Source organism: Copidosoma floridanum, unplaced genomic scaffold, assembly GCF_036245765.1.
Source record: "Copidosoma floridanum isolate Cflo_tuat_1 unplaced genomic scaffold, Cflo_Japanese_pri ptg000021l, whole genome shotgun sequence".
Lineage (NCBI taxonomy): Eukaryota > Metazoa > Arthropoda > Insecta > Hymenoptera > Encyrtidae > Copidosoma > Copidosoma floridanum.
The window spans coordinates 1,661,717-1,684,055 of record NW_028321898.1 but is presented as its reverse complement, the minus strand read 5'-3'; the positions used below and the strand labels follow the sequence as shown (position 1 = coordinate 1,684,055).

Here is a 22,339-nt window from a genome sequence, read left to right as displayed (position 1 = left end):
TCTCTTCAAATAAATGTAAAAAAGTTTAAATTTCGTCGTAAACAAAAGTAATCTTTGAAGACGAATTTACAAAATTCAGACAGCTAGGTCTTTAAGTGCCGGTGCTTGCTTGCCGAAGAGCGTACTCTTGTAAAATAAATAAAAATATTTTTGTAAGCTCATTTTGTTAAGGCAAAGGCTCACCGAAAGTCGACTCTTACAAATCAATTAAAAATTTAGTCAGCTGAGTCCTTTTCGACCAAAGCTTGCTTGTCTAAGAGCTGAAATTTTAAGTATAAATTATAAAAAATGTACAGTAAATTTTACTTCACTCTACTAATTCCACAATAATAAAAGCTTGAAAATAACTTTTTTTTAATTCAACATTATAAAATTACAACAACGGGTTGATTTCTTTAACAAGTCATTTTGTAATTAGTTTTTTATGTTTTTCCAAGGCGTTACAGGCCTGCATGAACTTTTTCGTATATTTAGGCTTAACATTTTTTAAATAATCATACTTGCTGCAGTTGTTGTGCATTCGAACGTTCTTCTTGGCTTTTATCACGAATCCAGCATCGTTTTCTTTGAGAGGAAAAACTAGCGCTTTGATACATTTCTTTGATACGTGGGTAATAATAGCCGGCCAAAAGGCAAATATTCCATTTGTAGCCATAAGAAACTCGTGCTGAATTGAAAACGCCAAGATTTAGCACGGGACAGGACAGGTCGGAAAACTGATGCATGAGGCAACATGAAAGTGTATGATGGGCGTGACGGGACAGCGCGCTTTCGTAACCCCCAAGATGAGAAAGAGGAGGCGCGTAGTCATCGAGAGGGGCCAACGGGTTCTCGTAACCCTCTAGACAAGCCAGAGGCGGTGCGTGATCGTCAAGACGGGCCGGTGGGTAAGGGTGATCCTTGGGACAAGCCAGAGGAAGCACGTGGTCGTAGAGAGAGCCCGGCGGCAATCGATGATCCTCGGAACGAGCCAGATGAGGCGCGTAGTCATCGAAAGGGGCCAACGGGTTCTCGTAACCCTTGAAACGAGCCATAGGCGGTGCGTGATCGTCGAGACGGGCCAGCGGGTGTTGGTGATTTCCGAGACGAGCCAGAGAAGGTGCGTGATCTACGAGACTGGCTTGCTGGTGTTGGCAACTGGCTGGTCAAATTAGAGGCACCTTGTCGTCGAAGTGGGTCAGCGTGCGTTAGTGCGATTGTCGAGAGAAGCTTGAAGTTTGCACTTTGTTATTTAAGCATTTTTTTTAATTACACGACTGGCACAATGATCCACATCTAAAACATGTTGTCCGTATTTCAGCAATGCGCTTCGCTGGAATATTTTCCAGCTTTCCTAATTTTTCTTCTTATGATAACTCTTCTTTGTGTAAACCATCGTCCGTATCAGATACTTTTATTTCTGAACTATTACGTGCACTTTCTTGATGGCCTTCTGTCATACGTGGAGCTGGTATCTTCTTAATGTCTGCACCTTGCTCGACGTCATATCCACTAAAATATGATAGTAAAAATATAAAAATAATAGTAATAATATAAATAGACAAAAAAAGTGCATAAATAATGAAAAAATATACGGACCACTAAGGACGTATGCGAAAAATCAATGCACATCAAAATAATATAAAAAGATATTTTTATTAGAAGCTGCACACTTATATTATGTTTTTTAATCGACGAGTTGCATTATCTTTCCATTCTTTAGAAGCATCTTTATAATATTTTTTAACGTGTTTCATGACTATTTGCTTGTCTTTCTTGGCAACTGTCCGCAATCGTCTCACAGCTTTAATTTTTTCATTGCTGACAGAGCTCAGCTTTTGAATGCATTTCACCTAATCGGCGGGTATCTGGTGCTCTCCAACGCCATGCAAAATGTTAAAAATTTTTGCTGACGTATGCTGGTTAGGATTTACACACGATGACAACGGTATAGTTGGCGATACAATACAAAAATATTTTAAAAATAACTATTTAATGATAAGTACTTTAATATCCATTCAACGGTAACGTTTTTAGTAGAAAAATTACCCTTAAGCCACGAAGCAAAAACGGTAGCAATTACACTCATGCACTTCTTATATCTAAATTACTTTATAATGAAGTTGATGCGTTACTTATACACTAGACTCACGCAAATCTCCACGCTAAGGCCAGAATATTTGCATTCGAATAGTCTAATGCTACATCAATAATGTCAGCGAAATGCTGTGTGACGACAGACTTAAAAGTAGTCAAGGTTAACGTACCAGCGCCTTTAACCTGGGCAATCGACTTTTCGTACGCTAGCCGCACGACTTATCTCCCCCTTTCTGTACCACTGTTACAAATATCAATGGATCGACCACGCTTAATTAAGTGACGTCGTAGCTGTTAACTTTTCTACGTTTCTTCCTGAGCAAAGCCCAAGCCAAGTTACCTCAGAATTAACCATTTCTGACCAAATAACGGACCGCGTATTAGATCAAGAGAGACAAATAACACTATGTTACAAAGACAAAAAAGTTTTGATGACGGCACGCTGATAACAAACATGCAAGATCGTATTAAAAGATTGCAAGCAAGGGGGTTAAGGCTCAGGATCGTTTCGACATACTGCTTCTCGAGAAGCAACAACGGAAAGATGCAACTTTGGGCCGATCCCGTTGCTGATCAAACTTTTTTTTTAAACAAACGACGATCAACATGACATGACAACAGGACATTGTATAAATAAATGAGATAGGTGCAACATCAGCCTGCCTCTGCTGCTCATAGTACATTGTTTTAAAAAAAACTGACGTAATAGGCAGCCGCAAGATACAATAACATTCTACACCAATACAAAACAGGGGCGTGAGAAATTAAAAATATGCGACGAAACAATAATGGTTGATGGCAAAAAATGTCTATGCAGAATATATTTTTCGAAAATATTAGATATTGTAAACATGTTATTCTTAATAAATATTGATTGATTGCTCGTCCGTAAAATATCAAAGTCAAGATTAAAAAAAACCTTATTAAATAGAATACACCTACCGTGTACCATTAAAAGTAAAATATTATTAAAAATTACCGCGCAGGGAACTTTGACCCACAAATTAAGCTTACCAGAGATACCGGCAGAGTACTTGCGAAACTCTTTTTTGTCAGTGTTATTTCTATTAAAATAGTCAATCGATGAACTTCCATTTGTCAAATTGTGGTGAAACCCTTAAGTCAAGCTTGAATGAGCTTTTCGAGGTATCACCTGCCAATTTCATAACTTCATAACACAACGAGTGTCACCTTGCACTGTTTATTGCAAATAAACAGAAAAAAACGAGTTATCTAAGATTTCCGCACAAGAAACTTTGACATCAGCTCGGAAGCTGCTAATCAGAAAATTTTGGCATTTCACCTCAAATCAAACTTTTACGATTGATAATACTAGCATCCGCTCTAATCGATTTCCACATAAACTAGTCAGGTTACCATGGTCTTTACAGACTAAGCAGTTATCAATGTTTACTGAGCGGGAAACTACAATCTTTGCCCACGAGTCAAGCTTACGACAGATATCAGCTATGCACTGGTGAAACTTACATTTTTAGACAGTATTCCTCACAAAGTAGCAGTTTATCAACGTTTTCCGCGCGGGAAATTTCGATCTGGGCCCACGAGTCAAGCTTACCAGAGATATCAGCTATGCACTGATGAAATTCATATTAGTTGGCAGTATCCCTTACAAAGGAGTAGTTATTTAACGTTTCCTTCGCGAGAAACTTCGATCTTGTCCCACGAGTCGAGCTTACCAGAGATATCGGCAGGGTACTGGCAAAACTTTTTTTGCCAGTGTTTGTACTGAAAAAATGACTACCAAATGATTGTCTGTCGTCAAATGTTAAACGACGTAATTTAATAAGATATTTATGGTCGTTCTGTTGAATTTTCGCATCAGTTAGAGTCACCTTGCCTATAGGATTTACGTGGTGCCCAAAACAAGCTTTTGGGGCATGTCGTTGGAACTGATAAAGCATTGCTTTCAATAATGTTGTTTCATTCTAATGCAATAATACAGATTTTACAAATTGAATGCATTTCTTACATTCTGTTTTATTATTGGCTGGCTGTTGTATTCACCTGATTTGACATATGGAGCTGTGTGGATACATGGTATTCGATTTACATGACTGAAGTTAGCTTCCGTGATCATGGAATGTCATGTCACTGATTCGAAATGTTAATCCGATAGATTTAATAATTTACTATTTTAGACATGAGTTTATAAAAAATAATCCTAATATGACTCACCTTATATTGTGGATTAACACGTTTTAAGCATCGAGGAATTTGAATACCCAACTAATTCTAACTAACAATTTATTTTTCTTCGGTATTTGATTATTATCTTATAAATTGTAGATCATACGTAAGTTTTGATAGAACTTAAAGATTTCCCGCTAAATTGTACCTACTAAGTACCAATTTAAGTATGATTTATGCTTCAACACTGGTTTCAAAGAGGTGTAAAATGTCAAATTGTTACTTTGTATATTTATATCAAAGCGTAATAACCTTCTCTTTAGTACTATTTTGTCCTTTTATTAAAAATAAATAAATTTAACAAAAAAAATAAAAACACATTAAGAAAACGATATATGTAAGGAGAAGACCACGCTCGTGATTTAAAGCAATTCCGCAAAATCTAACGACTGAATGGCTTAAATCGCGAACTATATTAACGAATAACTTTGGTATACATGTGTATATGAAAAAAATATACAAGGAAAAAATGTAAGAATCATAGAAAAACGTATATTTTATATTGTCAGGTAAGAACCGCACCAGTCAGAAAGCAACTGGGAAAACTAGAGCTATTCGAGAACAATCCGGAAATATGAGTAAAAAATTTGGAACCTGTCCAGTCAGTTGTGTCTACGTGAAAAATTAAGACGTATGTTGATAGGAATCAATTGTTTGGGGGAAAAAATGCATTTATGCAAGCATATAGGCAAGTAACTTAAGACAGTCAGGTGACGACAAGAAGAGAAGCGAATGCGTTAAGCGGACAAGAAATGCTACTCACAGGGTCTCTGTGGTACTGAAAAATGTTGAGGCAGCATGTAGAGCGGTAGTGGAATATAAAGTTCACATCTAGGTAGGAACAATAAAGTACCCCAGGAGCAGGTATCGTAGTCTAATAAGAATAAAATACAGGAGTTGATGGAAACAGACTGGTCAGACGCAATCGATACAATTAATTACTTAAAAGAGCAAATAAGAAGCGTAGCGTTCGGTGATCATTAATTAATACTTAAAAATATAAAGAGGTTTTTAAAATAAGAAAGGAAGAATAGCGGAAGAGAAGCTCAAAATGTTTTTAGCTTGGATAAGCAGTTATAACTGAGTATCAGGGATAATCATGGAATTCGAGCAACTGGCTAAAGATCTAGCGGCAAAATTGAAAAGGGCATCAGACATAGTATACTTAGCAAGTAAAGAAATATTACATTTATAGCAAGTAGCATTAAAAGAAATATAAGAAGCAGAAATGTTGGTCAAGCAGTTCCGAACAAGTCTCAGAATCCCAGAAGACGTAAACTGAGGGACAGAATAGAAAATAGTGGAAACAGCAGTAATAGCAACCATAATGCTCAGTAGAAAGGGTTTGTATTTAAATAAAAAATCATCAGCAATAAAAGAATACTTGAAACTCTTCTAAATTTTTGTGCTACCACTGGAAGTGAAGGAGATTAATATGATGAATGTAGTAGCTCATTTACAGCCAGCATACAAATACGTAGGGAGCAGCACGAACAAGAAAAGATTTTTACAATATTGTGCCAGGTAGTCAACTAATGCAAGAAATTGCGTAAAATAAATCTATGTACTTAAATAGAGTCAACGCTGGAGGTGGAAAAGGACCACCTCTGTGACACACGCTTCATGTTAGAAGAGACCATACAAAAGGCGGAAAAATGCACAATTGTATTATCTAGATTAAGAGGTGCGTATTGGAATTATTTGCACACAAGAAATCAACGTATGTTATGTATCAGAAGGGAAGAAAAATTACACATGCAGTGCAAGCACACCAACCATGAGACGCTAAGCGCAACGCACACCAGAGTTATAGAACTGGCAAGAGACTGCACATCTCAAACGTCAGAAATAAGACTGGAACCGTATCAAGAGGAAAGTGAAAGTCAGATAGTTTATTAAGAAGGCTTAAATCTTAACTTAAAAAAAATGTAAAGGGAGAGCGGGGTGAAAGGGAATAAAATGTTAAGTCTTATAAAAATAATTTTCAAACAAGATGGGTTGCAAGAGCTTGTTAGTAAAAAGCACAGACCTAAGAATACGTTGAGAACGGGTACAAAACTAACACATAAAATCTAATGCGTTTTGAGAGGTAGATCAAATGAAGAAAAAGTTTTCTAACTGGGGAGAATACTTCTAGATAGCGGCAGCAATAGCACTAAGCAAAACAGCATGGTTGTTCAGATTCCTAAAATGGGGGTCCCTTAGTACTAAACTTGGCTAGAATGGTTACAGGTAAAGGAAGCAGAAATAATGTAACGAGGAATAAAAGTACAATAAATTCTATAAGGCTGCAGAAAACTTTTGTCCCAATGCAAAGCAATTAACTGCAAGAAAATTAGCCACGTTATGGGAACTAACAATAGAGACCAGCATAGTAAATAAATATGTAACTTGAATTAAATACTAGAACTTAACACTTAAGCATAAGTGATACTTGTGTACAAAAGCAAAAATAATATGTGCCTTTTCTGGAAAAATATATACATACATGATTAACAAATAAAATGAACGGTTGATAAGAGAGAAAGAATTTTTTTTTGTGTTTTGCCCGAAAAACTATATACTTACCTGGCGTAGAGATAACCGTGATGAACAAGGTGGTTTCTCTGAGGTCAGACCCATCTATTGCACTACGGATGGGTTGACCCTTGCAAATAATTCTAATGTGGATATCTCGGACATGTTATTTTTGGACGTATTATTTAACTATAAATGGTAAAATGAATATGTAAAAAAAAAGGTAATAAATAAATAAACGAATAAACATTTGACTTTAATTGATGAATCAAGAAAAGTGATAAAAAACTGCATCTTACAAAAAAATGTTTATTTAAAGAAAATGATGATATAAGTTTTTTCTTATCCTTATCCGTTAAACAATGCATAAATATGTAAATCAAAAAAATTTGTATAAAAGAAATGGATAGTTAGTAAAGAATTATGTACTATTAAACAGACACAACATAAATAAAAGTTTAACACTTTTCTTTCTATAATTGGATACTGTCTTTATGTACGTCAAAGGAAAAAAATAAAAAACATTTACAGAAAACAGGATTATGTAACAAATAGAGCAGAAAAAATCTTCAAGATCCAAACAATCATATGAGAGAAAATTGCATCACAAGCATGTGTGTCACACTGACTACACAGTGTAAGAGGTCAGTAGGACAAAAAGAAGTTAGGCAAGAGAACCCGTCATTCTTATTCTGAACAAATTTGATAAATACAGCACAAACAAATCGGCGCATACATAGCACTATTAGAAACGGAAAAATGATGGCCGTCAAGGATGACGACGTGTCACGTAAGATCGCATATATCTCTGTGTCCGTGTACCCCTTCTAGTTTGTGCCCTGAAGAATAAAAGATCTGGGAAGGTAAGAATATAGACGCTAAAAGTGAGGGATAGTCGTTAAATACCTAGTAAGAGAGTTGGTTGAGAGTGAAAGGTAGATCCTTGGCTGTGAACGGTTAAGTTTAACGCACCTCTTTGATTCTTTTTGATAATAATAAAGTACTTGATCCTTACTTTTTGTAGTTATTTTGTGGGCATTCCGAGGCTATATAACTCCTGGTTTAAATTAACAGAGAAAAAAAAAAATTATTAGCTGCTCGAAAGTTTTTTAAAAAACCATAGAAAAACATTTTTTAAGCAATTACTTATTTGTTTATTATTGGAGTAATTAATTAAAAAAAGGTGAGTCAATAATAATAGTAAGTGGTAATTAATACAGTAAATAGCAGTGACTAAGAAAAATTATTTTTAAGTTTTGGAAAGAATTACTTTATTATTAAAAAAAACTTAATGAAATAAATAATATATTACTTGACGTAATGTACCATCACATACGTGCCTTGGTGACATGGTTTAGTATGGTATAGTTACTAAGAAAAAATTTAAAACTTACTTGCGTAATGCATTTGCTCAAAATCATCAATTTGTAATCGTTGGTTTGAAAAATGTAAAATACTTATTTTACCTGTGTTTTTTTTATATAATAAATGTGAAGACTTTTTTTCAAGTTGGAGAAGTTGGGGTTCAAGCTTGAAACACACAGAGGAGTAAAGTTCTATTAATATATATTTATTATTATTATGACTTATGCTAACTGTCAGCGTAAGTTCTCAATGTAATAAGTATATGTTTTGTGTACTTATCTAAAACGTTAAATCTTTGTACTTCCGTAAGGCACGATAATAATAACCCTTTGGTTTTGTTGTTGTAAGTGTTTGTGTACATTTTTGAATCTACTAACAACCAAACAGTAATTTCCATGTTTTAGTTGTTGAGATAAAACTTTTATATACTAAAAGTGCATCAAATATGCTCTACTGTTCATTTTTTATTTTGTAAAGCTAACAACTTACTGCTACTAAGATATCAAAAGTAAAAGAAAATGTAGCTACTCTATCAACCATCCAGAAACGTTGAAGTTACTTCCTCAATAAACATGTTACATCCTGAAGGCCACAATTACGTGGGATGGTAAAAGCCAGAGGAACAACACAGTGTCAGAAGAAAAAGTTACTTTCCATGTTACTATTTTATTTGTTGTGGAAGTCTTTTTCTAACATAATTTATCAGAGGTGGTACTATATAACTTTCTTTGTTTCACGGCCCTACGTTATATTGAAGGCTGATGTACTGAAAAAAAGTAACATGTTGCAGCCCCAGTATCATGTTAATAGGATTCCGCACATTACAATGTTCTTATCACAAGTCCATTACACCTATACTTCTACGGAAAAAAGGTGTACAGGTACGTATATACAATCATAGTGTAGATGTAGTTATTTGTTACATACATACTAAAGGCCACGATTATATGGGGCAGAAAAAGCCTGTACAATGTCAAAGTGTCAAAGAGAGGGTTTGATTCCCCTACAACTTTTTTATTCATTGTAAAAAACTTTGGGAGATTTAAATTTCCCCTTTAATGGGCTGGCTCTGTTTTGAAGTCGAACTTCTCTTTGCTCGCTTTATATGAGAGTTAACACATGAAACGAGCGAGCAAGTGAACGCAGGCTTGTATACCTGTAGCTATGTGCTAGAAATGCTAATTCAGAGAAAACCATGGTTAACAAATTGGCTGATGGTACAAAAAATAATGACAACGTCTGATAAACAACAACAACATAGATATTCTCTCTCGCCATTTCACCGCACTGCTATGAAACTTGAGCATACGACAATTCGCTGCAGCAGCTATAGCTCTATATATATGGCATCTCTTTATACTGCTGCTACTTGGTAAAAATCGTGATCTACAATATATATTCACATTAATAATAATAATAATTGACGTAATAAATTGTAATTAATTATAATGATAAAAAAACTGAATTAATTATAATAGACTTTAATCAATCGACCCAGAGGAAAACCTCAAGGGGCTTCGTTAGAATCTATGCATCGTTATTTAAAAATAAAAGATTAGTGCTCTAAGCATCCAAATAAGCTTATATACACAAATGTATTCCTATATTATAATGTTATTTTGGTAGGTCAGTCTAAACATCTCTTACACCCTCCATGGTCCCTCCACAGCCCTTCTTAACCTCCCTCACTAATCGAGAAAATTCTTTTTATTTCTTAACTAATTCAACCTAACAAACATTGTTTAAACACCCCATTCCCCCACTACCCCCCTCCCACAGCCCACCAAGTGAATTTATTAGCCCCTACGACCTTTCTGCTACCCCCTACAGAAACTTAAAATATTTCAAGAAACTGTTATAATAATTTTGTTTCAAATAAATTATTCAAGAGAAGGGTGCATATTAGGTTATTTTCTCATCCCACAGCCCTCACCCACGTTTTTCTTAGTACGTATTGTAATGATACTTTATCATAGGGTCATTAAAGAATACTTACCCCTACAGCACATACACATCCTCTTAGTTAACTTATGGTTTCTTGTGAGATTTCTTTATGATAGTCACATGATGGGCTTATACATCACCTTTCTTTATAGATATATTAGAATTTTTATTAGATGTCTGTTACTTCTTTATTGATCAACACCTCTCCCTACTGTGCAAAACATATAATTTGTGTTCCTTCTATTTTATTAATTTCTGTTTGAATAAGAAAACATTTTATTATTAATAAAAAAACTTCTCAAAAGAAGGTAGTGGATGAGGGGGAAAATCTAAATAGTACGTTAAGTTATATTATGTTTGAATATTCAAAAATAGAACGTATAGTATTTTCAATTTGCATTACACAAGTATTAGTAATAGTCACAGGACGCAGAGAGCGCAAAGATAACTTATGATAAAAAATTAAATTTTTAATAGTATTGCTCAGGCTATAAAAATCATAATGTTTTAATATTCTTGGTAAAATTTAGGCATGTGAACTTTCTGAATAAGACTTATGTTTAACAAAAGATTATGAAATAAAAAAAAAGAACTTTTTACTTTTACTAATGAATTTTATACTGGAAATGGGGGATTTGCACGTGGAGCCGCCAGGAAGGCGTAGCACCACTAGCGTATGTATGTGCATGTTAGTGTGTGTGTGTGTGTGTGTATTTGTGTGTGTAAATGTCTTCCTATATTATGTAGTTTACTAGGTGGGGCATTCCATATCCCACAAACCTTTAATAACCCCTACAAAATTGGGTGAAGTTCCTTTATTTTTTCGCTTATTTTAACTCATCATGATTTTTGTCCCAACACTTTACTACTTCTCTCAACCCCCTCAAACCTCTTACAGGGTTTCCACTGCCCCCACGAATTTTTTTTACCTTTTACCCCCTTTTTTCTGCCTTCTACCATTTTGGAGCAATTTAAGCAAAACCCTAATAATTTTTATAGAATATGATATGTAGGCGTATGTATACTTATCAAATAGGCTATTTAAACTCTCATAATGTAATTTAAAAAAATGTTAAAAAGCCAAAAAGTACAAACATTAACAATAATTTACACGCATTGACAAAATTACCAAGTTATGACATGATTTTTTTAAGAAAACATAGCCACAAAAACATACATAAAAAAAAACGATTAACACAAAAAATGTTGCTACTTTAGTTACAAACTAAAGACGTTCGGAAAATTTCGACTAATGCCTTTACCCTTAAAAATTACTAGATAGTATCCTAAGGAAATATTGTTAAGAAAAGTCTCTTATTCTATTGATGTGATTGTAAGTCCATTATTTTTTCCTCTAGAATATAATAAACATTATACTGATTACATTAGAAATAACTTGAAAAAAAATGAGATACTTACTACATTTTAATATTGTTAAAGTATTTTAGTCTACTATAATATGGATAAAAATTGACTCAACTATTATGTATGAATTCTTATACTGTAATTAAATTCATCTGTTTTATATATATTTTAGATACGATCGGGAGAGTTTCAAAACTTAACCTCATAACGGTTTATTAGATACAATAATTTGTAGAAAATTTAATAGTTTTTAACATTTTTAATAAAAGGAAGCACTTGAAAGTCCCTTCACACTGCTATCTAAGTCTATTGGAAGTCCAAAACATATGCAGTAGCATTATAAGCGTAAAATAGCTATCATAAGGAAATGTAGGAGACTAGAATTATTTATAATATTATTATATTATGATAAGTTGTCGAAAATAAGAGAAAGTTCTATCGGAATTTTCAAGAAAACAGCTCACAAAGATATTCTAAATATTATAGTTAGACTATTTCATTTAAGATTATGTTTCATTTTAGGCGATATTGAAAGTAATATTTTCGGTAAAGTGCCTTCACACGTCTTTAAACGTGGGAATGTACGAATACAGTCATCAAGCATGCTTTACGGTGTATAAGAATTTCAGTCTTCGTATGGCTTACTCTAATCAGAAGTACAGGAAAAATTTCCCAAAACCTTCTAGAAATGTACTACAGTTCAATGAACAATGCAAGCAAACGTGTACCTGCAATATAAAAAAACAAATCAGGTATCTGACAAACAAATTTACCAAACTTAAAAAAAAGATAAAATTTTAGTAGTTAATTCAATCGTTGTACCTTATAATAAACTTCTATTAATGATACGTAAATGTTATACCAAGGTTGAATGTTATACGTCAATTAAAACTATAAAATATATTTATGACCACACCTATAGAGGTACTGACAGAGCACTCACTGAAATTGAAAAATTAAATACGAAGACACAGAAAAATGAGGTACAATAAGTTGTAATAATGCTAAGAACATGAGTCTTTCGAAAGTAGCTTGTGGACTACAATAGTTTTAAATTTGTGCTGTAATTAATACTGTCATTATTTTAGCTGTCTACCTTAAAAATGATTAAAAACTTATACTTGATAAGAATAATTTTGTTAATAGTAGAACAATATCAAATGCAAACAACAGCATAGATGTGATCAAATGAAGTTGATTATTTTGAAAAATCTGTTAAATAAGATAACATCTCTGAATACTTTATTTTCAATACAAAACTAATAATTTAGGGAACAAGAGAAAATAGAATGATAAATATTGTGTGCAGTATAGTTAACAAGATACTTTTAAATCATAAACTTATACTTATTCAAAAGAGAATAAATAGTGTAATATTCGTTGAAGACATAACATCATACAAGAGAGTTAAATACCACACCTTTGAAGATATTGCAACCGTAATTGGCTTAACAGTTCATAAGTATTAAACTGATAATACTTTCGGAGAAGTAATTACTTTGAGGTTTTCTAATTAATGGAGACATTGTTCTGACACGGTTGTTAATTTTAAAAAGTATTTACTATAAGGAAGTGCTAATTAAATACTAAAAAAATACCGCAAAAGATTTTGTTGATAAGATAGATAATGGCAGTCGTTTGTATACTAACTTAACTTTCGAATTGAAAAGTAAGTCATTTAAATTTACTTATCCACCTGTACTGAAACGAGTTAAAAATGGACAAAACCTCGTAAGTACAGAAATATTTTTAAGTAGAAAAATGACTGACTTACGTGACAGAAGATTACAAGGGGAAGATTTAATTACTAAGAATGAAGGTTTAATAATTCTAATAAAAAATCTTTTTAATAGTTGGTGACATTTAAAAAGTAGATGTTATACGGAAATATATTTCAGCAATAAATTTTAAAATATCACTCGTGTCAAATTTCTCCAGTCATAAGAAAACATTGACAATATTATTATTAAAGATTCAAGTAGATTAAAGAGAATATTCAACTATTACTTCCAGAAATATTGAAAAATCTTCATTTTCAAATTAGTATTTGCTAATATTTAAACAAATAAATATTTAATAATATACGGTTTTAAACATCTGTTGAATACAAGAATAAAGGAATTACAAGTGCCTTACTCACGTAACGTTATGAGTATACCAGTTTCTTAAATAAAAGAATTCGTTCATAAAAAACCGAAAAAACTGAAATCTGGTACAGCAAAGATACCACAACAAATAAAAAGGTTGATGATTTAGATAATGATTTTGATATCAATTAACTAATAAAAATGTGGAAGAGTAGGCGTAAAGGCTTAATACTACATGAACTCAGTTTAAAAATAAGTGTAAAAGTAATGCCAATGACGAATTTTAGTGTATCAGACAGTTCATGTAATGGAAGTTCATTAGGAATTACTAAATTATCAAAATACATTGTAGAAGAAAAAAGAATAAGCCGTGAACCTTGCTTGCACTTCTAATAATAACGAAAAAATAAGAACCTTTTTGGCTCTTTATCTGAAGACGTTTAATATTCTAATAAAGTTAGCCCCCTTGTCTCCAAATAAGATAATACGCAACGTACGATAAAAAATGTTCATGTAATAAAAAATTTTTCTTTTAACTTTTTGTACATATTATTTAGGTACTATGAAAAATAAAATTTTTTTGATTGATAGGTAATTAAAAGAAACTCTTTTTCAAAATTAAAGGTATTTAGTTAAACTCAATATCCATCGCAGAAATAATATTTACATTAAATAATACAATATGATTTTGATTGTTTTCGTCAACGTTAGATTAGTTTACATAAAGATTTTTTTTCACGAATGTTGATATTTCCTAATTATTATTACGTTTTAGCTGAATAAAAATTTAATTCTTATTTTTACATCTGGACCATGCAACGTATAATTACCTTTAGAGTTATTTGTATTTATAACGAATGCTAAGACTGAAGGAAAACATGTTTTTTATATAATGAAAGGTAATGTTTATGAATTTTTCGTATTATTACTTGTTTTTTGTATTAAAAATTTTACTTTAATCTGTTTGTCTGTAATAATTTTTGCTTTAATATTGTATATAAGTAATTTTGTACATTTTTGTTTTGTATTGTTACATAAAATATAAACTAAGCTTCAATTTTGTATCAACACAACTATTGTTGTAATTCTTATATCAGGCCAATGCAGAGATGATTATTTAAAAATTTTGTTTAGTTATTCAATTAAAAAATATATATAAACATAACTTTCAAATTTATTCACATTCTTGTTATAAGCACGATGTATGCAGTAATACTTTTTTACCTCTCTTTTCACAAGATCAAGAATTTTATTTTTCAATAATTCACTTTATTCTTTATAAAAACCAAGTTTAACTTTTTTTATTAAGAAGTTTATCTCTTCTCCAAAAATATTGGCTGGAACATTTGTTGTTTCTCCTTTTGTTTCGCACTTGCAATGATTTAAGTCCTTATTTTTTCATATGTAATAATGGTTTTGAAAATGTTTTGTCAATCAAACGAATATTTATAATGAGTTTTATAATACGAGACAGTGTCCAAAGATATGACGACTTGATCCAAATTTTCTGCAGATGCTTAGATAGTTTCTGAGCCCGCCACGCAAGCGCTAAAAGTCACTGTATTCAGCTCATTTTCTCGGCCTTATTCCTATCCTAAAAAGATGTTGCAAATAGCATTTTCAATGTAATTTTCAGGCATCTTTCTTATAGTATGGTTAGTTTTTCGAAAAATTTTATTTTCACTGAAAGAAATCACAAAACATGCCATACCTTGGAAAAGGCATTTTTAATATTTTTTTTAAAGGCACGATGAAGAGCTGAGGTTTTTTACATTGAAAACGTCTTCTTGCACAGTGTGCTCTCACTAAAAAATTTATGTAAAACCATACCAAAGAGTAGATGTTCGGCCGTCTGGATGCGCACCAAGGACCGGTGCGGCGTCTTGACGTGCTCAATTAAACTATTGATTTAGAAGTACTTTTTAGGCAAATATTTTCCATTGTTTTATAGTTTTAGATAGAGCTTAAGATAAAGAGTTTTTGTTTTTATTATATCGTTTTTTAAAAAGTTGATACTCAGATCTTATAGATTTTTTTTTTTTTTTAATGTTTTATCATCCATTGGAATAAGAGCATGGAATTGCAAAGTACCTGGTGATAATTTTGCTTTATTAAATCGAGATTTGAGTTTAATCATACATTGTTCATACGACTTCTTACTCAAATAAAAGTTTTTGTTACCTTTCAATCATTCTTTGCCCAGTCATACAAGTCTTCTGCTGTTAAAATGTGGTTATTAAAGGAAACTTTAAGACTTGCACATCTTGTACCTCTCTTTAAGTTGGCTCCAGTAACATCACACGCTTTGTTTCCATGAGTAGTAGCAAAAAAATGCCATAAACAATCGATTTTAGGATCTTTTTTGTAGAAAAGTATGTTTCCCAAATTGCTCTTATTTTTAAAATGTTGACTGGCCTCATCAGTTATATAAAGCATTTTCTTTACTACAAATTTGGATTTCAAATGATTTATTATAACTTTTTGATGCTCACATACAGCAATTGTGTCATGATATATGTTATTGGAAATAACAGCAATACTTATGTGTTTGAACTCATATTCCTCTTTATAATAAATTATAACTGTAAAAATAGATGTTTGGTTATTGTAACATTGAAAAGATTGGTTATAATTATCTATACCAAACGCATAATTTTCCAAGAAATTACAAGTTAGAATAAATTCTCCACTTTTAAGCTGTTTTTTCAGTTGATTAATAGAAATTGATTGTTTCATAGCAAAATAATCATAGTTTTGAGTTTTGATAATTTTTCTCCTAGTGAGTCAACAAAATCATAAGAATTTAAAGTTCGTGTAGCAATGGTACATCTTTCTATTTTATACCACAATTCATATTTTATTTAAAAAATATTATGTTTTTCAAAACATTTAAGAATATGTGGACGTAACGTTGACGTATTGGGACAATCTAGAAATTCTGCACCTGAGAAACATTTTTTAATAGAGTTACTGCGCACTACTGCTTTAATACAGTCATGGTAGTTATGAGGAGGCAGTTCCGTGTTAAACGTTCTAGATAAATAGCTTCAACAAGTAGTTTGAAATAAAAAATCAAAGATTCTATTTTAATTATACGATACTATATTAAGTAATAACGTATAAGCATACTTCGTTGTTACATAAATAATGAAATGTAACAAAACTAATAATATTAGTTAACTTAAGCGGAGCACGGTGCGACGCCAGCATTCAGCGTGCGTTCAGATGGCTGAACGTCTACTTTTTGGTATTGTTTAAATCAACGTTGTAAGTGAAAGCCCACTGTGCAGAAAGACGTTTTCAAGGTAAAAAAATCTCAGCTTTCTATTTAGCCTATCAAAAAATATAAGAAATGCCTCTTTTAAGACATAGCAAATTTTTCACTGAAACACATCTGGAACATATCACTGCATTCGTTTTGTACTAATATTTTTAATACTTCACATATTATTCATCCATTTTTTATTTTACACTTTCACTGACAAGTGATTTACACGTGCTTTCGAAGAGACGCGTGAAAAATCAAAAAACAAGAACGAAACAGGCAACTCAAAGTACATACGTCTACTATTTAACGGTGTATTCTACAATTCTAAAGCATCAATTGTACAAAGTTTAAACGAAATCTATTTGGTAACTTTTGGCTAAGGGACCTGCTTAATATAACTGTTAGTATATAAGTAAATTTAAATTTATGCTGGTGACGCCAGGATGCTAAGGCAATGAGCATGCGTAGAAGCTCTCGAGTTTTGTGATTGATACATGTTTGATGACGATACGTAAATTCAGTGTATAGATAACCGTTGCTGAGATAAGATGCCTCATATAATACATGGAGTATTACATATATTACATATATAGAGATCGAGGAGGTCGTCTATAAAAGAAAAAGGTGGTTTGATGTTTCGTCCCGAGAGCACGCCAGGACTTATCAGTAAGGCTGATGACGTGCTCCCTGCCTTAGAGACAGAAGAAGTGTGGGCTTACACTATCTCGATCGCGCTTATATAGTAATCGTGCGGGAATTTCGCCGCTTGACGGGAGCTAACTATGAGGGGCTTGGCCACCTGGTGAATGGAGCCTGAAGCGCGAAAGATGTGAGACGCCACACATATAATACATAGAGTATGACATATATTACATATAATACATGGAGTAATAATATTAATAAATTTAAGTATAATATAGAAGATTTTATTAGGTACTTATTTTTTTCAGTCTCATTTATTTTTACCAATGCTGACTTAAACTGAAGTCTTGTTACCGAAAAAGTTGGAAGTTACATGTTTTGTCTGATTGGATTTAATTATAATAATTATAAGGGTCTGGCTCTAGCTCATGTAGATAAGTAAGATATTTGTTATGGCTCTTATAGATATACAAGTAATTATATTGATACATTTATCTTCACATCAAGTAACACATGCAGGTAGATGGTGGCACTTTTATATAAGCACTTAAGAACTATCTGGGCATGCTTTTTTCCCATAGAAATTTCACTACAGATTTACAATTAAAATTTATAAATTTTTTGTTTCAAGAAAATTTCTTAAGAAATAAATAAGAATCAGAAATATTTTCTTTCCGGGTGCAGATCAAACAGATAACCTCCTGTTTACTAGATAGCTGTTGTTACCACTTGAGCAACCAAGGAGCCGTACATTTTCTGGTAGCGCAGGTTTAAAAATGTTCTTACTTGTAATTTTTGATATTTCTTTTTTTGTCAAGATTGATTTTTAACAGGTATATGGCTCCAAGGGTTGTAGATAAACTAGAAAATCACTTTACCACATCCACTTAATATATGTATCAACTGATACGATAATAAGCGTATCAATACTGTTTTTAGTACTTCGATTAAGGCCATAACAATTTTTTTACTCATTTACAAGTATTAAATTCACGTACCTATTAAAAATTGAGCTTGAGGTAAAAACAGCTCAAAAATAAGGAACTAGAACGTATCTCAACCCTTGGTGCGATTCAATGTACAGCTTCCCACTAGCTTAAGTTATAGAGCAACTGTTCAATAAATGGGAGGTTGTGTGTTCAATCCGCCTGTGAAGAGGATATTTTACATGTCCTAATTTATATTTTAAGAAATTTTCTTGTTGTAGAAACTATGTTAATTTCTATTGTAAGCCTTTAGTAAATTTGATATTGAGGAAGGGCATGTATAAATGGTTCTTAAAGTGCTTGTATCAAAGGTCACCATTGATATATATGTGCTAATTATTACGATGACAAATTAAACAATATTTTTGCTGGTATACCTATAAAAGCCATATCAAATATCTGACTAATATCTAAGCATTAGAGGCATGTATCTATTGAAAATAGAGCTTTGGGTGAAAAAAGCTCAAAAATAAGAAAAGACAATTTGCCTCAACTCACGGTGTGAGTCAATGTATGGCTTTTTACTAACTTAAGTGGTAGACCAACTGTCTACTTAACAAGAGCTTGTGTGTTTCATCCGTACCTGAAATAAGCATTTTTCTTATAGGAGTTCGTTAGTCTCAGCATAGATAAATCGTGGTAAATTCAAGTTCTACCTTTTTTTATCTCTTTTTCTTACTTCTCACTTCCATACGATAATTTTTTACTTCTAAAAATGTTTTGTACTGTTCCTTTAGAAAACTTTTACAAGGATTTAAGCAGGCTTCTTTCTCACTTTTTCTTTCCTTCTTTCATAGATTTTTTTTTCTTCTTCCTTTCATATCTCACTCCCTCAATATTTCTTGTCTATTTTTTTTTCTTCTTTACCACTGACTCTCTTTTTATTGTTCTCTTTTTTTTCTTTTTTAGTCTTTATTATCTCCTTCTTTTCTATAAGCTGTGCAAGTGTTTATCATTAATGCGTTTTGGTAGTTTTATCATATTGTTGTTTGTGCAATTTTTTTATTCATTTGGGTTTGAATTTGCTTGTATGCTTTATTGTTCTTAAAGTCAGATAGATATAACCGTATTGATTGTTTTAAAGCTATCTTTTAAGGCTTCGTTTTCCTGTACTAATAATGTAGCGTTTAAAAATTAATCTTAAGTACTTTTACTGTGATGGGGATGGTAGCTGGCCATCCTGAAGCAGTTTGGGCTTTTTCTGGAGCTGCGGATGAAGCTGCTGACTACCTTCTTAAATGTGATCTTGTTGCAGAATATAGCTCGTTAATACCAAAGTTACTTGACATATCTGGAAATACTGCCTGCCGTAGCGTTATTTTATACTATCACGCAAATTTATTTTGAAGTGTCTTCTTCATTATTCACGCTTTTCATGCCATGTATAGTGCAATGATATTTCTGGGTGTAAAGCTACATGCAGCAAGGATAGCTGAGTTACCTGGTCATTCTGGTCTGATCCCGTATTGAAGAAATGTTTTATGGACTGCTGACGTAGTTGAAGCTATCCATTGTTGATTAGGCAGATCGTATTATAATTGATAGGGGTGCTAGGCCTATGTTAACGGACTGCCAAGAGTCGTGTACTGATACTTTTTCTTTTCTGCTGGGCCTTCGTAGCTAAGGAGCACTATTTGACTACATTCTATGTGTATGTATTTTCTGAATATGTTGTTAATGCTCGCATGTAAAAAAGGGTAATAGATCGCTGGTTCATGCACCATAAAACTTTATAAAGTGTGGTGGTACATGATACCCTAGGTGTATAGTGGCTCGCATGACTGTAAGAAAAAAATCAAGAAATTCTTGTTGTGCTGAGAAAACCTTTAATGGTTCAAAAAAGCAGCAGTGTGAAAGTGGCATAGAATTTAAGACTCATTTGTGATCACTGTTGGCTTGGATAAACATGTTTGACGCTGCCCACATAGTTGGTAGTTAGTTACTGGAGAGTAAAATTTTAGTGGTTAGAATTTTGGATATAACTGTAGGTAGTTGGATGCTACGCTAAGCTATACAGCCAGAGCTAATATAATGCCATCTGTATAAGACATGGATGGACGACGTTCGTCAGAATGGCTGCAGGGTAAGGATGCTTACCCACTTTGGAGGCTTACTGGATTTAGTAAAGCTGGCAGAGAGGATTTAGATGTGCCTGTAGGATGAGAAAGTAACAACAAAGATCAGCAATTTCCTGTTTCGTTTGGAATGATATCAGCAACTGACAAAATATGGATTAACTTGGTAAGACAGTAACATGAGCAGAACAGTGAAATAAGTATATTAAGAGTAGATAATAATGTGTTAAGGAAACATAATACGGTGACGTTACGATCTTAGGTATGAGTCTTAGAATTATGGCTGCCTCAGTGATTTCACATGTTAATTTTTTTATTGAAATTTTAACGGTCTTAAATTTTTTGTATCCAAAAATAATGTTATAGAGTATTCATATCAAATAACAAAGATATGCAAGCTGAAAAAAGCAGGAAATCTAGCGTTCCTGAAACTGATCGTGGGGCTCATGGTGTGGCTTTTAATACGTCTTTGGTCAGCAGTTAAAGTCAGTTAATGATAAAGATCATGTACCGAATAATTTACAAAGAAATAAAGAGATTTATTACAAATCTTCATTTTCAGAGGCATCTCTTGATTCCATAGTTCACTAAATTGATGTTTTGCCTAATGTTTTGATTTGCCTATTTGAAATCTTGGAAAAAAGAGCTAAGCAGTTTGGCTTTTAATGGTTTCGGTTTGGTTTCGGTATTGTAATGATGGGACCTATGCACGTAGGCGAGACGGCGCCTTTGCTTGTAAACAAGTATAAAAACATATATGCAAGAGGATGGTATGACTTGTTATTTGCTTGGAAATCTTACTGCTTATACTTTGAGCTCACTTTACATACAACATCTGAACAAAAAGAAGTTCCTGCTTATGCAAATTTAAAAATGATCCATTCAAAAGCTGCTGCTTGTAGGTAATTATTGTAGACCAATGGGTAAAGTATTAACTTGATTCTTTAAAGTGATAAACAAAACAGATAGATATCAGAGTATCGTTATAACAGGAAATATAAGTTCGATTTAAATGGCTGACAAGTACTTTGCTTTTTATCTATATGGACTAGTCATGAAGTTCTTGGACATACATAGTTAAACGTTTTCTCAATTGATTCAGATAATAAAGTGAGATTCAACGGTCTGTTGACAGCTGATCTGTAACATGATAGCATCTATAATAATAACTAATAATGTTACATTTAGTAAAAACAAATGAACCAAATTCTCTCATAATACAAAGAACTTTTGATTTGTTAGTATATATCAGTGCCCTCCGGTGAATTTGGAAATTCAAAGTGATCAGTGATCCGTTGGGGGCGAAATGTAAGAAAATAAATAAATACAAGTAAAGTGTATTTAAATTTTCCTGCGTTGATTTATTGATGTGCAACGTTTCGCTGACAATATGCGTCAGCCTCATCAGGCTACAAAATTAAAATTAAAAACCCACAATGAGTGATCTGGAAGGCTCAAACACAATAATACAATGAATTTTTTTTGTAAATTGTTACCACAGGTACGCGAAAATTCGTAAGTTTGGTTGACTTACTCGTCACCTGTCGTGCTGTCGACTGACAATAAATTACAACCACAAGCCAGCGCTTATATAGGCGGAGCCGCAAAGGTAGACGGTAAAGGGCGATGAACTCAATCGGGACATTTAAACTTCCGTAGTAAAGGAAGGTATGCTCTATTAAAGGAAAGCACATCCTCCTTTCTATTGATGTTGTGTTTGTCAAGTTTTATATAAAGCATTTCGGAAATAATTCTTTTTTTTATAATTGGATTCTTTGTCAAGGATTTTAAAGTTATCCCAATCGA

General features: G+C 32.7%; 1 protein-coding gene and 1 non-coding gene across 2 annotated transcripts in view; one reads left to right on the top strand and one right to left on the bottom strand.

The window, feature by feature from the left end:
* The window catches only part of LOC106642164 (protein CEPU-1), a 486,141-nt gene that overhangs the window by 104,458 nt on the left and 359,344 nt on the right, over positions 1–22,339 (bottom strand). The window lies entirely within an intron of this gene.
* LOC111643333 (U1 spliceosomal RNA) lies at positions 6,845–7,009 on the top strand. The gene has a single exon (XR_002759689.2). It is a non-coding gene; the product is annotated as a U1 spliceosomal RNA (small nuclear RNA).